The sequence below is a fragment of the Bufo gargarizans genome, chromosome 2 (assembly GCF_014858855.1).
Source record: "Bufo gargarizans isolate SCDJY-AF-19 chromosome 2, ASM1485885v1, whole genome shotgun sequence".
Classification (NCBI taxonomy): Eukaryota; Metazoa; Chordata; class Amphibia; order Anura; family Bufonidae; genus Bufo; species Bufo gargarizans.
Window position 1 is genome coordinate 71,312,754 of NC_058081.1, and position 19,181 is coordinate 71,331,934.

General features: G+C 42.3%; 1 protein-coding gene across 2 annotated transcripts in view; it reads right to left on the minus strand.

Annotated features, from left to right (window-relative positions):
- CAMK2B (calcium/calmodulin dependent protein kinase II beta) overlaps positions 1-19,181 on the minus strand; it is a 126,787-nt gene that overhangs the window by 76,513 nt on the left and 31,093 nt on the right. The gene's annotated exons all lie outside the window — the stretch shown is intronic.

Consider the following 19,181-nt stretch of genomic DNA (forward strand, 5'->3'; position numbering starts at 1 on the left):
TGTCCCCAATCTCTTTACTCTCGTGTGCCCATCTGACTGCTAAACACTACAATTAAACCTTCAAAAGCACCATGGACAAAGCAGTGCCCCCTACACTCAGGACCTCCAGACAAGGATGGCAAAAACCCTGGCATACACCTTAAACTCAATTTCTTCAGTGGTGCTACAGGTGTGCCAAAAATTTATATGGATTATTCCCATATGCAAGAAGATTTATGATAAGAACCTAAATCTTTGCCCCTCCCCTTTCCAAACAACATTGTTTTACTTCTTATCTCTTTACCATTGTGACACAGTGAGAGGTTTTGTCTGGGAAAACAGGTATTTTCCTTCCAGCAAGTGCTGCTGGGCTGATTTACAGCCTGGTGAGGTCAAATACCGGACCGGATTTTAAGTAATGGCCCGGGTTTTGGCAGCACCTGGCTGTCCTCGATTAGGAAACTGGGCTCAGAAGCCAGATCTCTGTGTTGGGATCTGGGAGCCTTGTGGCTGGATGAAGGCTTGCTACCTGTTTGGCGTGAAAACAGGTTGGTACTTGCTATGGTCAAGGACTCTTTGAGGCATAATTGCCACATGGTGTGAATTAACACCAACACCGCAAGGTAAATTTTTGTTTGATTATGACTGCTTGTTTTGTCACTTGCCTAAAGTGTGAATAAAACACTGAACTGTCCGCTTATCCTGTCTACCAGAGCGAAACCGCACACCATCCAATAATCCTGAACTACTCAATGACACTTTTTACTCCCTCCTCCATCCTAAAATGCAGGTGCCTTTAAAAAAAACCTCTGTGGTGAATATCTGGCCACTTAATTTAAACATAAAATGTAAAATAGCCAGCATGAAATAATCTCAGTTTATAAGTAGCATTTTTTTTGCCTTCACCCCCTATGGTCCTCTTACTGTTGGAGTTCCTCAGGGTTCAGTCCAAGTCCTCTCCTCTTTTATCTCTACAAATTCCCTATCGAACAGACTATCAGTAGATTTGGTTTTCATTGCCAACTATAAGCTGATGAAGCCCAATTATATACCTCATCCTGTGACATCACCCCTGCACTACTGTAAAGCATGTCTACTGTCTTTGGGGTTGTGCTTAACTCTGATCTTCCTTCACCCCCATTGTTGACCAGATTCATTCTCATTTTGATTACTGTTACTCATTACTAATTGTTCTTTCACTCACTTAAGCCCTCTCCAATCTATTGTGAATGCACCAGCCATATTCATGTATCTGACAGCAGATACACTGATGTCTTCACCCTGTGCCTGTAATTGCATTGGTTACTCATATAGCATAGGATTCAATTTAATCATCTCGCACTTACCCACAAAGCTGCACTCCTTATATATCCTCCCTCATTCCTATCTACCACCCTACCCGCGCTCTACGTTCAGTCAATGACTTACGACTGACATCCACCATAATCCAAACCTCTCACTCCCATCTCCAAGACCTCTCTTGAGCTACACAAGTTCTCTGGAAAACTTTTGCCCAACTGTTTAACCCCTTCAGGACCCTACCATTTTTCACCTTAAGGACCGGCCATTTTTTTTTAGCAAATCTGACGTGTCACTTTAAGTGGTGATAACTTTAAAACGCTTTTACTTATCCAAGCCATTCTGAGATTGTCACATATTGTACTTCATGACAGTGGTAAAATTGAATCAAAATATTTCATTTTTATTTATAAAAAAAGAAAATTGGGAAAAATTAGCACATTTCCAAATTTCAATGTCTTTACTTTTAAAATAGATAGTAATACCTCCAAAAATAGTTATTACTTTACATTCCCCATATGTCTACTTCATGTTTGTATCATTTTGAAAATTACATTTAATTTTTTGGGGACGTTAGAATGTTTAGAAATTTAGAAGCAAATCTTAAAATTTTTAAGAAAATTTCCAAAACCCAATTTTTATGAAGTTACTTTGTGGGGTTTATATATTAGAAACCGTCCATAAATCACCCCATTTTAGAGTGTCCCATGAGAATTAAAGGAAAATGGGAACGGAATTTAAAAATTTCACTTTTTTTTTAGAAGATTTTACATTTTAATAAAAAAAAATTCTGCAACACATCAAGGGTTAACAGCCAAACAAAACTCATAATCTATTACCCTGAATCTGGAGTTTACAGAAACACCCCATATGTGCTCAAAAAATGATGTATGGTGCACAGCAGGCTTCAGAGTGTAAGGAGCACCATATGGCTTTAGGAGAGCGGATTTAGCTGGAATGGTAATTGGGAGCGTTGTCGCATATGAAGACACCCTGAGGTGGCCCTACAGTGGAAACCCCAAAAAAGTTACTCCATTTTGGAAACTACACCCCTCAAGGAATCTTTCAGGGTGTGTGGTGAGCACTGTGACCTCAAAGGTGTTACCCAGAATTAGGCCTCTTTCGCACGACCGTATGACTTTTCCAGTGTTTTGTGGTCCGTTGTTCTGTTTTTTGTTTCCATTTCTGTTCCGTTTTCCATTTCATTTTTCCGTATAGCATATACAGTAATTGCATAGAAAAAATTGGGCTGGGCATAACATTTTCAAAAGATGGTTCTGCAAAAATGGAACGGATACGGAAGACATACGAATGCATTTCCGTATATGTTCTGGTTTTTTTTTGCAGACCCATTGACTTGAATGGAGCCACAGGACGTGATTTTTGAGCAATAATAGGACATGTTCTATCTTTCAACAGAATGGAAATACGGAAACGGAATGCATACGGAGTACATTCATTTTTTTTTTTTGCGGAACCATTGAAATGAATGGTTCCGTATACGGACCATATACGGAACGCAAAAAATGGCCTGTAAACGGAAAAAAAAATCGTGTGAAAGAGGCCTTAGGAAATACTTGCCAGTGAAAATGAAAAATTGCATTTTGTTTTCACAAAAAAGTTGCTTTGAAAAGAAATAGGGACTCATTTTTAACTTTCCCAAAGGGTAAAAAGACAAAATCCACTCCACAGTTTGTTCCCCATTTCCCCTCGAATACGGCAACACCCTATATATGTGCTAAAAAAAATTATGTATAGACGCACAGCAGGGCTCTAGAGTCAAACAGCAAAATATGGATTTTGCTGACCTGAATTGGCAGACATTGATTTTAGCTGCCATGTTGCATTAAAAAAATTCCTGAGGTCCCCAGAAATTAAAAACCCCAAGAAGTTAACCTATTTTAGAAAGAGCACCCCCGTATGAACATTTTAAGGGGTGGAAAGGGTACTTTCCAGCAAACAGGTGTCTCACAGAAGGCAGAAACACTTGTTAAAGGATTTCAAAGCACACGTTTGTGAAAATGAAAAATTACTAGTAGACCCCAATTTTTCATTTTCACAAGTGGTTAAAAGAGAAAATGAACCCCAGTATGTGTTCCTCATTTTCTCCCCATTCAGGAAACACCCCATTTGTGCTTGTAGCTTGCTGTATGGGCGCACAGCAGGCAAACAGCAAAATATGGATTTGAGGTGCCCAGAAATTTAAAATCCCAAGAAGTTACCCCATTTTGGAAAGTGCATCACCGTACGAACATTTTAAGGGATAGAAAGGGCACTTTTGTCCTAACAGGTGTTTCACAGAAATGAATATGTGGTGGTAGGTGAAAAGTGGATCTGTAAGCTATGTGGACTACATCAGAGATATAAGATGGTGAAACTACAGGATACATCATGGATGAAATTAAATTAATACTCCATGGATGAGTGATAGATTTTAATTTACTCCTGCATGCACAGGCCATGTTTTTCAGGGCAGGTTTCGCAGTGGTAAATGGTGTCTTTTCTTCTCCCCCTTTTGGAACACACCCTGCATCTTTTTGGGTCCTTCCCTTCCTTGCTGTCTGGGGGACTTGACCTGAAAAATGTTGCCCTGGTACAACACGGGCACCATGACTTCCAGAAGTACTGGGACCCTCCCCGGCCTGGGTTTGAAAAATTAGGGCTTTGATAACCACCTATTGGAACTGAAGGAAAGTTCCTGTGTGGCCTGCAGATTGAAATAGCACGTACGCATTGCACATTGCCACCTGTACAGTGTGTACAGCTAACTTTTTGTACCACACTTTCGTTTTTTGTGTGGCACTGTAGGACTTCAGTAGTTGATCTAAAAGATCCACCCCTCCCATGTGCCTGTTGTAGTCCAAGATACAAACTGGTTTGGGGGTAGTGGTTGTGGTACCATGTACAGGAGCAGGGGAGTTGGTGTTAGTGTGAATGGTGATCAGTACAAGGACGTCCCTCTTGTCCTTGTACTTAACCACCAGCATGGCAGTTAGGGACATGAATAGGGGTATGCTGGTATAATAGTTATCCACATAGAGGTGGTCACCTTATCCAGCAGCGGGTGCAGTAAGTCCCACACAATCTTCCCACTAACTCCTAGGATGAGGGGGCATTCTGTGGGTTCTGTCTGGGAATCTTTCCCTTCATACATGCGGAACTTGTGGGTGTACCCAGAGCTACTCTCACAAAGTTTGTAAATCTTTATGCCATACCTTGCCCGTTTGCTAGGCAGGTACTGGCAGGAATCTAATCCTCCCTTTGAAAAGTAATAGGGACTCATCTACATTGACATTGTTATCTGGGTTGTACACCTCAGCAATCCTGGTGTTAAAGTGGTCAATGACGGGCCTAACTTTGAACAGACGGTCAAATGTCTGGTCCTTTTGGGGTGGGCACTGTGCATTGTCGTTGTAGTGTAGGAATTTCCGAATTTACTCAAATAATTTTCGGGTCATGGTCTTACTGTAAATTGGAGTAGAAAATGTCTGAACTCCAATATTGTCTAACGTTTGGCTTCTTTACAACGCCCGTATGCAGCACGAGTCCCTAAAACGTCATCATCTCTGCTGCACTTACCGCAGTCAAACCTAGGGGTCTAGTGTATGGTGATGTAGGGTTCTGAGCAATGAATTGTTGGGCGTATAAATTGGTTTGGGCTACCATAAAATTTACAAAATCTTCAGAGAAAAAATCTAGTTCAGTGAAGCCTGCACAGTCTATCTGTATTCCGGAGCTGCCCTCAAAATCCAGAATTTGGGGCTGATAATCTTCAGGGGGTGGGGTCCATACGGGCTCACTCTGGGGGGCTGCCTCCGCTGCTACCCTGGGGCGCCTTTTAGAGGGTCCCTTATCAGCGGATGATGATGATGATGAGGGGGTAGAGGAGTAGAGGAAAGTGGCATCCTCTTCTCCCTCACTGGCAGACTCAGTATCAGAGGCAAGCATGGCGTATGCCTCTTCAGCTGAGTATAGTCGTTGGAACGGACGGGCCATTTTTATTTTATTGGGGTGTGAAGTGTGAAATGTGGAAACCTTTATTTAGTGTGGGGTGTTGTGTTTTCACATGTGAAGGGGCTTGTAATAAATTTTAAATATATAGAAAAAGAGTAGAGAAAAAAAGGTTTTTTTTTTAAATGTGCAGGATGCATGCACACAAAGATGTTGTATGCTTGCAAAAATCTACATTAACGCTACCTAACTAAAAATTTAATTATATATATACACATTGGATATAAAAAGTCTACACACCCCTGTAAAAAAAAAAAAAAATAACTGAAATCTTTTAGGTGGAGGGAAGAAAACAAAAAAAAACGTAAATATTGTGGTTGCATAAGTGTGCACACCCTCTTATAACTGGGGATGTAGCTGTGTTCAGAATTATTCAATCACATTCAAAATCATGTTAAATAGGAGTCAGCATACACCTGCCATCATTTACAGTGCCTCTGATTAACCCTAAATAAAGTTCAGCTGCTCTAGTTGGTCTTCCCTGAAATTTTCTTAGTCGCATAAAACAGCAGAAGCCATGGTCCACAGAGAGCTTCCAAAGCATCAGAGGGATCTCATTGTTAAAAGGTATCAGTCAGGAGAAGGGAACAAAATAATTTCCAAGGCATTAGATATACCATGGAACACAGTGAAGACAGTCATCATCAATTGGAGAAAATATGGCACAACAGTGACATTACCAAGAACTGGAACTGAAAAGACGAGAAGAAAACTGGTCTGGGAGGCTACCAAGAGGCCTACAGCAACATTAACCCTGGGTTCACACCTGAGCGTTTTACAGCGCGTTCAAACGCGCTGTAAAACGCTTAAGACATGAAAACCAATGCTTCCCTATGGGAAGGGTTCACACCTGGGCGTTTTACAGCGCGTACGAACGCGCTGTAAAACGCCCGATGCTCAAACAAGTACTTGAGCTTCTTTGGGGCGTTTTGACGCGCGTTTGTGGCCATAGGACACTGCAGTCAATGACACAAACGCGCGTCAAACGCGCGTTTACTATTACAAAAACGCGCATAAAAACGCGCGACAAAAACGCGCGTAAAACGCGCGTTTGAGGAACGCTCAGGTGTGAACCCAGGGTAAAGGAGCTGCAGGAATATCTGGCAAGTACTGGCTGTGTGGTACATGTGACAACAATCTCCCATATTCTTCATATGTCTGGGCTATGGGGTAGAATGGCAAGACGAAAGCCTTTTCTTACGAAGAAAAACATCCAAGCCAGGCAACATTTTGCAAAAACACATCTGAAGTCTCCCAAAAACACGTGGAAAAAGGTGTTATGGTCTGATGAAACCAAGGTTGAACTTTTTGGCTATAATTCCAAAAGATATGTTTGGCACAAAAGCAACACTGCACATCACCAAAAGAACACCATACCCACAGTGAAGCATGGTGGTGGCAGCATGATGCCAAGGGGCTGTTTTTCTTCAGCTGGAACTGGGGCCACTCAATTGAGTGGTACAGTTTATAGGTCACATTAAAGGCTTTATACTGAAACTGGGGCATCTCACTTTATAAATAAGAATTTTTTTGTGACTATGGGATTATTGTACTTTATCTGGTTTGCAGAGTGCTGTTGCATTGTCTTTTTTTTTTTTTGTCTGTTTTCAGCCATGTCCGTGGTACCTGCGCATTGGGATGTGCTAACTAACCCCCTTTTCTTTGCAGATTTACAGCGCTGGAGATGTGGCACCCCAGCGAGTCGTGCACTCCTGATTAGCCTGTCTGCCCCATAGGCTGATTTTAATTAGTTTCAGTATAAAGCTGTGGCCTGCTCTCACTACATTCATTGAAAGCCGTCTGGCGCCAGGAGAGGTATGGAGTGGGTTCGGCATGCATGTTGGTACCTGCATCCCCTGGAAGTAATGGAGGCCTTTATGGCACCAAACATTGTAAAAGGCAGAGTGGACCCAGCATGCATGTGGAACCAACACTTCCTGAACTTTATGGCGGCCATTATGGCGCATAACAGGTAGTATTTAGTGTTAGGTTCCGGTTTTACAGAGATCGCCTTGACGTTTGGCAGACGGGCTCAAATGGTTTTGTACAAAATACCAAGCATCTCACTTTATAAATAAGCATAGCATTAGCACTTGAATTTTTTTTATGACTATGGCATTATTGTACTTTATCTGGTTTGCAGAGTGCTGTTGCATTGTCTTTTTTTTTTCTCTTATGTTTTTAGCCATGGCAGCGTGCACCTGCGCATTGGGATGTGCTGACTAACCCCCTTTATGTCAGCCAGTGATAAGACAGTGACACAAAACCGCTGTCCCATAACCCACTCTACAGAGTCTGAGTATATACTTATGTGATACAGCTTCAGTCTGTCTCCCCTGACTCCTGCATGTGATAGGTCTCTTCCTATTAGCTCTTACAAGCAGAAGAGAGGGAAGAGAAGTGTGAAGCTGCATCTCATTGGATACACAGGAGATTCTGCACACAGAACGCTGCACTCAACACATGCAGAGCCATACAGGGGAACAAGGTAGGTGGAGCTGAGTGGGGAGGTGAGGAGACTAAGGCTACTTTCACACTAGCGGTATGGACCTCCGGCAGGCGGTTCCGTCAACGTGTGCCCCCGGACTGCCGCTCCATCCCCATTGACTATAATGGGGGCGGAGGCACGGCGAGAGGCTGCCGGAATAAAACTACAACATGTCCGACATTTATTCTGGTAGCCTCTCGCCGTGCCTCCGCCGGAACTCCTCCCACCCCCATTATAGTCAATGGGGACGGAGCCGCAGTTCGGGGGCACACGTTCACTAGCGGCAGGACGGATCCGACAGGCTGTTCACCCAACTGAATAGCCTGCCGAAGGTCCGTGCCGCTAGTGTGAAAGTAGCCTAAGCTGCTAGGATGGATTTTTTAGATGATGCTGTAATCTTGTAGTTCACACAAAGTAAGCCACACAGGAGAGATTGACCTTCTATCTACAAAGAAGTACAAGCTCTGCACTTTTGGTTAGACACATGACACAGTTGCCATTGAAAGACTTAAAAATGCATACAGTAGATGCAGCTAAGGCTTTGTTCACATTTCCATTAAGGGATAGAAGAGCGCAAAGCAGTCTGCTGGATCCTCTAATTCACCACCCGATCCCCACTGACTGCAATGAGGTCCGGCACTGATCCAGCAGATTTCTAGCATAAATGCCGGGTTTTGGCCAGACAAAAAACATTGCATGCAATAGTTTTTTTGTCCAGCCGACATTTGCGCCGGATCTGGCAGCTGGTCTCTACTTCCTGGTGCTTCTTGACACGCAGCAATCATTGATCGGCTGAGCAGGCTTTTCCTGCATGTCAAGAGGTACTGGAAGAGGACACTATAGGATCGGCAGCGGTGGGGGATCGATGAGATTTGATTTTTGTTTTTACACCATTCTGAGGCTTTTGAAAACAATTTGTACCACCCTAACATCCCCTTTACATCTGATGAATGTATCTCTAGGACGGGTACCAATATGATTTCCTTTCTGAAACCCACTGGGGGGAAGGTGGGTGTCAGGCATTTCCATTGCTTGTGAATAAAGAACCGCAGGATGCAAAAGCTGCTGGTTCTCAGCAGGATGGGTGCTGGTAAAGGCTGTGTCTAATTAAAGATGCCTTGGGAGCTCGTAGCTACACATTGGGTTATATATAGAAAGATGAGTCCTAAAATGTGTCACTGCAGCACCTGCTTTCAATAGAACAGCAAGAGGAGGGAGTTGCATAAATTGTGCAGGAGGGGGGGGGGGGCACAGAATGTGCACAGGGAGAGAACAAAGGGGTGTACATGGCAGGACGGAGGCGTACCAAGAGGTGCGTGCGGTTGAGCAATAGCAGAGGGCTGCCTGCATGATGGAGGCTGACAATCATGTGGGTGTTACAGAGGAGGACACAAGACAGAAGTGAAGAAGTGGACGTGATTAGTAATCACAGAGAAGCAAGGAAATGCAGTGGCAGAGGTGTAAGGCGCCAGCATGGGGGAAGACACATTGACAGGTGCACCCTGGCATAGCGCAGATCTAGCCGAGGAGATTGGTGCTAAAGCTGCGGATGAGGTCAGCACAAGAATAGAAAAGGTGGCTGCAGGGGAGGATTGAGACGCAGTGAATAGCAGATACACTCATGTCTTGTCTTCATCTAACGCCCACAGAGCTGTAACACCAAACACCGCCTGGTGTATTTATAGGCTGCGTCCCCCCTCCTCTATGCCTGCACCAAAAATCCTCTGCAGAAAGAGCAGCACAGAGAGCGCTCTGCTATACGCTGTCACTTCCTCCTCATATCAAAAAGACATTAGCCCCAAGATCAGCTATTTTGACCGCCGTTGCAGGTGTCTGGATGGGCGTGTGTAGATGTAGCAGTGCCGGATTCTAAGTGCCCCATTCAGATTATGCTGTACGGGTACCTGGAATATAGGCGACACCTAGTGATGCCAAATGAAAAAGTCTAATCTACAGACAGACCACAGGGAGCAGAGTGCTTTATTGCAGATTGAGTTATCCCTCTGGGATACATCTGCTCCATGCTATTACCAGAAGTACTCATGTGCCTCCAGAATACATTCCTTCTGCGTCCTTAGGCCAGGCTTCTAGTCCATTGTAAAACTCGGCGGGACGCACGTACAGCCCCATTAGTGAAAATTGTCACTGCTACTGCCGATTAAAAGTGACATGAAGTGAGTACCATTGATTATCTGATGACAATGGCCGCTGTCAATGGGTGGGATATATTAGGCAGCGAGTGATCGGAGGAACAGCTTTGACAAGAGGCAAATTGTGATGAATAGTCCACGGTGTTGGGACATCTCCAGGACACAGCAGGTCTTGTAGGGTGTTCCTGGTGTGCACTGGTTAGTACCTACTAAAAGGGGCACAACTGGTGACAAGGTCATGGTCACCCCAGGCTCATTAATTATGTCCATTGATCCATGGAGGCTCAGTCTCACAACTTACAAGATTTAACAGAAAAAGTCTTGGTGCCAGGTACCACTCTGGTTGCCATATACATGTTTCAAAGTTTGCACTCTAGAAAATAATGGGGTCATTTACTAATCTGAAATACGCCTAAATTAGGCTACTTTCATACCAGCGTTTTAGCTGGATCCGCCATGGATTAGCCAAAACGTTTCTGTCATAGTAATACAACCCCCTGCATTCCATTATGCATAACGGCATTCAGTAAATACCACAACATGAACTTCAAAATATAAAATTCGCTCATCCCTAATTGCTCCTTTAACTAATACATGTGCTAAAAATTCAGCTCAGAGCTCTGATCTTATGGATTCATAATACATCGGAAATGTTTACATACTTTTATATACGTGGAGAGAAGATATATATGTATATCTACCACGTGAAATTATCTCACCTACTCTTAAAACAACCATGGTCCCTATGACCAGTGCTTTTCAGATAAGGTCTAAGAAACATTATTCTTTGAAGGCATTGGTTCTCCTTCTGGAGATCCAGCTGGTGTATGAAGTCTTACAGGCAATACTCCCAGGGAACAGGAATGTAAATGAACCCTTCTACAGATGGAAGAACTGTCTCTCCATCGCCACCTCCAGGCAGTTACCCTGTAAGTCAATGTCTGAAACAGCACTAGGGATATCAGCCAAACCAAAAACACCCTTCTATAGACAGCACCGTTTTGGAGTTCTAGCTTCTCGTCAGTCCAGAGCAGGATACTGGTCACCCTCGATATAGTTTTTGGCAGGTACTGGTTCTACCTGGGAAGATCCAGCTAATGTAGAGAATCTGACAGGTATCATCACATGCAGTGATTCTGCCGCTCGTTTGCCATTTTAATGACTGCAGAGGCCAGTTGTTACAATGTAGGTAGGGCTGGACATTAATTTGATCAAGGGGTGAGGATAGGTAATTAATAATCTGATCGGTGGGGGTCCAACACCATGGGGGTCATTTATTAAGACTGGCGTTTTAGAACCCAGGCTTAATAACCCTTATAGCTGGCGGTGGATCAGCAGAAATTTTGAAGAGGTGCCAGCCTCTACATAACTTCAGCGTATCCTGCGCCAGTCTAAATGTAAGCCAGCTTCCTTGCTGTTTTACATTTAGGCCATTTTCTACTCCTAAAATTGGCGTCGAAAATGATGAATAAAATGGGTCTCCCGGCCCGTCCTCTTCCCTGGCCATGCCACGCCAACGGGAAAAAGTCACAGATTGCGGCGCAAATAACCTTTGCGCCTTAATCTGCGTCACGAATACACCTAATATGGGCCTATTTCTGCATAGTAAATAACCCCCTATATTTTTGCATATAGTTAACCTAAAACTATAGCAGTCCTAAAAGTAAAAATAACCCAATCAAACAAATGAGTCAAAAATATTAGACTTGGTCATGTATTTATGTGAACCTTTAGTATGTGAACCTTTAGGATTAGCAGATAATTCAAAGGTAAAATTAGAGTTAGGTGGTATTATCAGGCTAGGACTAGCGCGTGACAAGAAGGTCCCGCAAAATTTCATGTAATGTATTTCAATAGTGTCGCAATGTGACATACTGTGACAGTCGCAAAAAAATCCATCCAAGTCAAAAATAAATTGGCGACTATCGCAATAGCAGCATGTCGCATGTTTCATTGTGTCACCATTGAAATACATTACATGAAATGTCACTAAACAAACGTTGCAGTGTAGCTGTACCTTCTTTTTTTTTTGTCACACCACACGTCGCTATGCAGCCGTAGCCTCACGTTTGATAGATTCCTGTTCCTTACATAAAACAGGTCGTCCACTCAAAGTCTGATCTTCACATAACATCTTTGTGGAAGTGTATCATGGCATAAACAAAGGACATTTCTAAGGACCTCATAAGAAAAGTTGTTGATGCTTATCAGGCTGGAAAAGTTCACAGACCATCGGTAAAGAGTTTGAACTCCACCAATCCAGTCAGACAGATTGTGTGCAAATAGAAGAAATTGAAAAGCATTATTAACCTCCCCAGACCCCAGGAGTGGTTGACCAACAAAGATCATTCCAAGAACAAGGTGTGTAATAGTCCATGAGCTCATAGAGGAACCCAAGATAACCTCTAAGCAACTTAAGGCTTTTCTCACATTAGTTAATGTTCATGAGTCCACCATCAGGATGAACAACAATGGTGTGCATGGCAGGATTGCAAGGAGAAAGCCGCTGCTCTCCAAAAAGAACATTGCTGCCTGGCTTCAGTTTGCTAAATATCACTTGGACAAGCCAAAAGGCTATTGGAACAATGTTGTATGGATTGTTTAGACCAAAATTTGGTTTAAATGAGAAGTGTTATTAGGATAAAGTAAAACACTGCATTCCAGCATAAAAATCTCATCCTATCTGTGAAACATGGTGTTGGTAGTCTCATGATGAGGGCCTGCATTGCTGCATCTGGGCCAGGATGGCTTGCCATCATTAATAGAACAATGAATTCAGAATTTTATACCATCAAATTCTAAAAGAAAATGTCTAGACATCTGTTCGTGAGTTGAATCTCGAGAGAACGTGGGTCATGAAGGAAGACAACGACCCTAAGCACAAAAGTCGTTCTACTAAAGAATGGTTAAAGAATAAAGGTAAAGTTTTGGAGTGGCCAAGTCAAAGTCCTGACCTTAATCCAATAGAAATGTTCTTGAAGGACCTGAAGTGTAATAATGGGAGGAAACCCTCCAACATAGCAGAGCTGAAGCTGTTTTGTACAGAGGAATGGGCTCAAATTCCTCCAGGCTGATGTGCAGGACTAATCAACAATTACTGGAAACGTTTAATGCAGTTATTGCTACACAAGGAGGTCACACCAGATACTGAAAGCAAAGCTTCACATACTTTTACTACTCACAGACATGATCATTTTCCTAAATAAATAAACTCATTTTTTATTTGGTAATCTTTGTCTACTTGTAGAACTTGTGTGAAAATCTTTTAGGTCAAATTTATACAGAAATATAGAACATTCTGAAGGGTTCACAAACTTCCCAGCTCCACTGTACATGGTGAAGACTCCTGTCCAGAGTTAAAACATGTCGAACGATTAAGAACAATAAAACTCCCAAAGATTTAACAACGTTCTGAGGGTTTTATTTAGTGCTCCTCCAAAATATTATTATTATTTTTTTTTGTTATTGCTCAATTCACACTGTATGGTTACAAACATATGGGGTCATTTGTCAAACTGGTATGAGTAGAACTGGCTTAGTTGCCCATACCAACCAGACTCCACCTTTGATTTTTTAAAGGAGCTGTCAAAAATGAAAGGTGGAAACTGGTTGCTATAGGCAACTAAGCCAGTTTTACTTTACACCACTTTTGATAAATGACCCCAATATATTTTATAGTATGACTTTTTGGGGAGTTTTTTTATGCAATGGAACTGCAATTACTTTGTGTGCTTTCTTTAGCCCAACTTCTATGAAAATGTCCCTAGAAACAACAACTGCCCCAAAAACCTGCATGCTTTCAGTTCCACTATAATCGTTCCTTGGGAATGTACTCTAACAGAATTACAGTACTACATGTTCTGAGCACTTTTAATTAAAGTTATCATTATAGATCTTGTTCAAATAGTTATTCCAGCTGTGACAAAATTTACACTACACAACTTCTACCACAGGGTGGTTTAGGTCCAGTCATTGATGCCCACACTGAGGTGACGACGAGACCAGTTATTAACAAGTAACATGCTAGGAAAATGTTGTATTTCATTTATTTGCAATCTAGAATTATAAAGAAACTCCTATAAAGAACGGGCCCTCTAACAATCCTCACAGGTGCAGGAGGGAATATATGAGAACACCCAAGAGGAAAAGTGCACTCTGCGAACACTAAATGGTTAAAAATGTCAGCTTTATTGTACAAAAGTAAAAATCTCACATAGTTGGTAAAGACAAAAAACACCACATGACAAGACACCTACTTGGGTAAAAAATAACACAGTTGGACCAATGCAGATATGCCATAAAATGCAGATGGCATAAATAACAAGGCCACAATGGAGGGATACAGATATACAGACCCAGTAGGCAACACAAACACCAGCCCCAAAGAGTGTTTTGTGTTGCTTTCTCAGGGAGACAGAGACACGGACTGTTATTTTTTTACCCTAGTAGGTGTCTTCTCATGTGGTGTTTTTATCGTTATCAAATATGTGTGATTTTTACTTATGATGTACAATAAAGCTGATATTGTTAACCATAACATCTAGAATTATAGTCTTGTTTTGGATTATGAAAAGGCCATTACTGAATTATCCTGTGTATATAATGTTGAAGTAATTGTCTGCTTGGGCTTAAGTGGAAACCTGTAGACCCTCTCAGCTTCCAAATCTTCAGGTGCTACCCAAACTCTTAATGCTCCTGTTCTCAGCATTGCTGCATCTGGGCAGGATGTTAACATGCAGAACTTCCTGTTTTCATCAGCTTCCTGTTGGGTTCTCTAACCAAACCTAGCATGCTTTGCTTTTTAATGTTTCACCGGGCTTGCCCTGCGTAGCTAACATGGAGAAGACAGGTGTAGGGGCGTGATTGCTGCAGAGAGAACAGTATGGCAGGCAGAGAAACATTATAAAACAAAGCATGCTGGGTTTGGTTAGAAAACCCAGATGGAAGTTCTGCATGTAAACATCCAACCAAGATGCAGTGATGCTGAGAACAGGGAAGGAAAGTGTTTACAAGAAAAACAAGTATAGGCGCCAAAAATATGCAGTGTTTGGGGTTATTCTGGGCAAATAAAATAACATTTCATTGTGAAACAAGAAAACCCCTTTAAAGGGAACCTGTCACCAGGATTTTGTGCATAGAGCTGGGGACATGGGTTGCTAGATGGCCGCTAGCACATCTGCAATACCCAGTCCCCATAGCTCTGTGTGCTTTTATTGTGTTAAAAAAATGTTTTTATCCATATGCAAATGAACCTGATTTGAGTCCTGTGTCCAGAGATGAGTCCAATTATCTGAGCGCAGCACCGCCCCGCGTCCTCCTAATCTCCTCCTTGCTGGCTGACGTCACAGAGCTGGAGCGCCGAAATCTCGAAATACACCTTAAATAGCCATCAGTCAAACACTTGTACAGCCATCTCTCCTGACTCCCCCATAGGCATACACACTCGGGTCAGCTGGAGTATGCGTTTTCAGGGGGAGAGGAGTAAGTCACTTGTTCTCCTAAAATTCAATGTGCCCAATCCTTCTCTTTACAGCTCTCCATACACATTAGATTGTCTCTAAAATTAAAATACAGTACCACTCACGCCATTCCCATGATTATAATGTAATGCAAGTATACAAACCACTATAACTCCTGCACTATACTTTATAAGTACTCTGACATAGGTTTTCCATTATATAGAGTCCAGCACTATAATTATGGCTCAGGTTGCCAACCAAGGATCGTGGCTTCCCCTAATCTGTAGCTAAACCAATGTTAACAAACAAGCATCACATGAAGCTCTGTGTATAACATTTTGAACTTTGATTGCTATATTAAAATATTAATCAGCACAGATTTTCTGGAGTATAATTCACACAGGTAAAATAACTATGGCAATGTATGCTATTGATACATGTGTCTGACCTGTCATCCCTCCTGATGTGTCTGTTTATAGTGGACCTATCTTCTTTTTTTTTTTTTTTTTTATAGTGGTCTTGATTTGTCTGGTGTGGACCTCTCATCCCTCCTGACATCTGTTTATCTGTCATCCTTTCTGACATATTAGTTTATTGTGGATCTATCATTCCTCTTGATGTGTCTATTTTTTGTGGACCTGTCATCCTTCTGATATATCTGTGTATAGTGGACCTGTCATCCTTCTGATATATTTGTGTATAGTGTACCTGTCATCCCTCCTGATATATCTGTGTATAGTGGACCTGTCATCCTTCTGATATATCTGTGTATAGTGGACCTGTCATCCTTCTGATATATCTGTGTATAGTGGACCTGTCATCCTTCTGATATATCTGTGTATAGTGGACCTGTCATCCTTCTGATATATCTGTGTATAGTGGACCTGTCATCCTTCTGATATATCTGTGTATAGTGGACCTGTCATCCTTCTGATATATCTGTGTATAGTGGACCTGTCATCCTTCTGATATATCTGTGTATAGTGGACCTGTCATCCTTCTGATATATCTGTGTATAGTGGACCTGTCATCCCTCCTGACATATCTGTGTATAGTGGACCTGTCATCCCTCCTGATATATTTGTGTATAGTGGACCTGTCATCCCTCCTGACATATCTGTGTATAGTGGACCTGTCACCGTTCCTGATATATTTGTGCATAGTGGACCTGCCACCCTTCCTAATATATCTGTGTATAGTGGACCTGTCATCCTTCCCGATATATCTGTGTATAGTGGACCTGTCCTCCTTCCTGATATATCTGTGTATAGTGGACCTGTCATCCTTCTGATATATCTGTGTATAGTGGACCTGTCATCCTTCTGATATATCTGTGTATAGTGGACCTGTCATCCTTCTGATATATCTGTGTATAGTGGACCTGTCATCCCTCCTGACATATCTGTGTATAGTGGACCTGTCATCCCTCCTGATATATTTGTGTATAGTGGACCTGTCATCCCTCCTGACATATCTGTGTATAGTGGACCTGTCACCGTTCCTGATATATTTGTGCATAGTGGACCTGCCACCCTTCCTAATATATCTGTGTATAGTGGACCTGTCATCCTTCCCGATATATCTGTGTATAGTGGACCTGTCCTCCTTCCTGATATATCTGTGTATAGTGGACCTGTCACCCTTCCTAACATATCTGTGCATAGTGGACCTGTCATCTCTCCTGATATATCTGTGCATAGTGGACCTGTCATCCCTCCTGATATATCTGTGCATAGTGGACCTGTCATCCCTCCTGATATATCTGTGTATAGTGGACCTGTCACCCTTCCTGATATATCTGTGCATAGTGGACCTGTCATCCCTCCTGATATATCTGTGCATAGTGGACCTGTCATCCCTCCTGATATATCTGTGCATAGTGGACCTGTCATCCCTCCTAATATATCTGTGTATAGTGGACCTGTCATCCTTCCCGATATATCTGTGTATAGTGGACCTGTCATCCTTCCTGATATATTTGTGTATAGTGGACCTGTCCTCCTTCCTGATATATCTGTGCATAGTGGACCTGTCATCCCTCCTGATATACAGTTGCAAAAAAAAGTATGTGAACCCTTTGGAATTACATGGATTTCTGCACAAATTGGTCATAAAATGTGATCTGATCTTCATCTAAGTCACAACAATAGACAATCACAGTCTGCTTAACCTAATAACACACAAAGAATTAAATGTTACCATGTTTTTATTAAACACATAATGTAAACATTCACAGTGCAGGTGGAAAAAGTATGTGAACCCCTAGACTAATTACATCTCCAAGAGCTAATTGGAGTGAGGTGTCAGCCAACTGGAGTTGAATCAATGAGATGAGATTGGAGGTGTTGGTTACAGCTGCCCTGCCCTATAGAAAATACACACTAGTTCTGGGTTTGCTTTTCACAAGAAGCATTGCCTGATGTGAATGATGCCTCGCACAAAAGAGCTCTCAGAAGACCTACGATTAAGAATTGTTGACTTGCATAAAGCTGGAAAGGGTAATAAAAGTATCTCCAAAAGCCTTGCTGTTCATCAGTCCACGGTAAGACAAATTGTCTATAAATGGAGAAAGTTCAGCACTACTGCTACTCTACCTAGGAGTGGCCGTCCTGTAAAGATGACTGCAAGAGCACAGCGCAGACTGCTCAATGAGGTGAAGAAGAATCCTAGAATAAAGACTTACAAAAGTCTCCGGCATATGCTAACATCCCTGTTAGCGAATCTACGATGCGTAAAACACTAAACAAGAATGGATTTCATGGGAGGATACCACAGAGGAAGACACTGCTGTCCCAAAAAGACATTGCTGCACGTTTACAGTTTGCACAAGAGCACCTGGATGTTCCAGAGCAGTACTGGCAAAATATTCTGTGGACAGATGAAACCAAAGTTGAGTTGTTTGGAAGAAACACACAACACTATGTGTGCAGAAAAAGAGGCACAGCACACCAACATCAAAACCTCATCCCAACTGTGAAGTATGGTGGTGGGGGCATCATGGTTTGGGGCTGCTTTGCTGCATCAGGGCCTGGACGCATTGCTATCATCGAAGGAAAAATAAATTCCCAAGTTTATCAAGACATTTTACAGGAGAACTTAAGGCCATCTGTCCACCAGCTGAAGCTCAACAGAAGATGGGTGCTGCAACAGGACAACAACCCAAAGCATAGAAGTAAATCAACAGAATGGCTTAAACAGAAGAAAATACGCCTTCTGGAGTGGCCAAGTCAGAGTCCTGACCTCAACCCTATTGAGATGCTGTGGAATGACCTCAAGAAAGCGATTCACACCAGACATCCCAAGAATATTGCTGAACTGAAACAGTTCTGTAAAGAGGAATGGTCAAGAATTACTCCTGACCGTTGTGCACTTCTGATCTGCAACTATAGGAAACGTTTGGTTGAAGTTACTGCTGCCAAAGGAGGTTCAACCAGTTATTAAATCCAAGGGTTCACATACTTTTTCCACCTGCACTGTGAATGTTTACATGGTGTGTTCAATAAAAACATGGAAACATTTAATTCTTTGTGTGTTATTAGTTTAAGCTGACTGTGATTGTCTATTGTTGTGACTTAAAAGATCAGATCACATTTTATGACCAATTTGTGCAGAAATCCATATCATTCCAAAGGGTTCACATACTTTTTCTTGCAACTGTATCTGTGTATAGTGGACATGTCACCCTTCCTGATCTATCTGTGTATAGTGGACCTGTCACCCTTCCTGACATGTCAGTGTATAGTGGACCTGTCATCCTTCCTGATATCTGTGTATAGTGGACATGTCACCCTTCCT